Source organism: Myotis davidii, unplaced genomic scaffold (assembly GCF_000327345.1).
Source record: "Myotis davidii unplaced genomic scaffold, ASM32734v1 scaffold73, whole genome shotgun sequence".
In the NCBI taxonomy this organism is placed as follows: Eukaryota; Metazoa; Chordata; class Mammalia; order Chiroptera; family Vespertilionidae; genus Myotis; species Myotis davidii.
Window position 1 is genome coordinate 4,257,668 of NW_006286675.1, and position 2,162 is coordinate 4,259,829.

General features: G+C 40.3%; 1 protein-coding gene across 1 annotated transcript in view; it reads right to left on the reverse strand.

Moving 5' to 3' along the window:
- The window catches only part of VGLL4 (vestigial like family member 4), a 147,823-nt gene that overhangs the window by 96,421 nt on the left and 49,240 nt on the right, over positions 1 to 2,162 (reverse strand). The window lies entirely within an intron of this gene.

Genomic DNA, 2,162 nt, shown 5'->3' on the forward strand with positions numbered 1-2,162 from the left:
AAGAGAAATACCTTCGGGATGGAGTGCTTGGGCTTGTAAGAAATTATTCTGAGGCAACAGAAGGAATTTCAATCAACCCAGCACTCTGCCCAAACAATTCCCAATCACAATCATTCGGCAAATTGCTACCCTGGGAAAGCACAATCGCCATTTAAAACGAATGAGTCAGGAACCATCACCAATTGATGCAAATAAAGTACCCAATAAAAGACAGGAACATAACAAACAGCAAGTAGTTAAAGAAAACACACCAGAGGAACTGTGCTACAAAGAATTTGAAGTTTATGAACCAACGTTTCTCTATGAGATTTTTTTTTTTTAAAGGCATAACCCCTCTGAAATAAGAGTGTAAAGATGAAACAGTGAGACACCAAGCAGAGATAAAAAGATAGCTAGTCGCCATGTCCAGGAAAGAAACAGAAAAGAAAAATTAGGCTACGACAGAAACGGAGGTCACATTAAAAGCAATAAAATAGAGACAACTGATGAAAACACTATTAGGTTTTCCTGAAGGACAGGCTTCAGGAAATCACAATGGTTGGTTCAAGGATGAGCACTCGCCTTGCAGACCTTTGCGGCAGACTTTCCGGAAAGAAGCCCAAGAGAGCTATCAGAACAGACATTCTTCTTTCGCTAATATGGGAAAGCCGTTCTGCTACTACCAAGGAGGTCGGCCCAAGGACAAGCCACATACCAAGGAAATCACAGAGACATGAAGCCAGAGCCTGAAAAGACCAGGATCCTTTGAGTCAAACTGCACCTGAAGCCCACCCTACCTTCAGACTGTTCAGCTATGTGAATTAACAAATCCCTTTTATTTTTAAAATCATTTTGAGTCCTACTGCTTGCAATAGAGGAAAAAATTTTTTTCATAATTTTATTTTTTTAAATATGTTTGTATTGATTTCAGAGAGAAAGGAAGAGGGAGAGAAAGACAGAAACATTAATGATGAAAAAGAATCATTGATTGGGCCAAAACCGGTTTGGCTCAGTGGATGGAGCGTCGGCCTGCAGACTGAAGGGTCCCGGGTTCGATTCCGGTCGGGGGCGTGTCCTTTAAAAAAAAAAAAAGAATCATTGATTGGCTGCCTCCTGCATGCCCCACACTGGGGATCGAGCCTGTAACCTGGGCATGTGCCCTGACATAGAATCTAACTATGACCTCCTGGTTCATAGGTGGATGCTCAACCACTGAGCCACACCGGCTGGGCAATTTTTCACAAAAGAAACACAGCTGGAAAAGTATTCTAAACAATAGAAGCACAGGGTGAACTGGATTGTTATAAAATTAACTTGTCAAAATCCAGTATGAAAATAAGAGTTTATGGGTGGTAGACACAATCTGATGGCTAAATCAAAATACACTGCCAACTCCCTTCTCCCATACTACCTCCACTAGAGGGAATAATCCTCTATTCCAGAGTTTTATCATTAGGAGTAGCCATGTAACACAGGCCTGGCCAATGAGACATGAACAGAAGTCTGTTTTGGGCTTCTGGGAAAGCTTTAACTTTTCTTAATAAAATGATCAGATATGGCTCATGACACCTTTATTCCTCCCTTGCTGACTTACTGTCTTGAATGCAAATGTGATGCCTGGAGATAAGGCAGACATTTTGTGACCGTGCCTCAAAATGCTTAAGAAAGCTACAAAAGACACTTAACAGTGGTTACCTCAGAAAAACTATGAATTTGAGATGGGAAGGTTTTACTTCACTGACTGAATTTTCTTTTTCTTTTTAACACCTTTTATGATAAAAACTGGTAATTAAAAAAAAAGAAAAGATAATTATCTTGGATATACAAAAGAAAATACTATTAGGGACTACTCCAAGCAATGAGGAGGTTTCACAAAGGGGACGATTCCAATAAGCAAAATAGCAGGGGGAAAGGTGTTCAGCCATGAGTTTCCTGAAGCAAAGGGTTTCGGGGTGAAAAGTAGAAAATATAATTGAAAAGGATAAAGGAGGCCACAGGGTGAGGACCAGGAATAAACCAGACAGAAAAGACTTGGCTCTGTATAGTAACGTCCAGTAGTGAAGAGTCCCCATAGTTCCTTTTGGGGGAAAGGGAGAGAGTAGTAACAATAAAAACGTTTGAAGATCGGTCCAGGATACAGAAAAAGTTCAGTAAGTTGGCAAAGAAATAAAAAAGTGAGAATC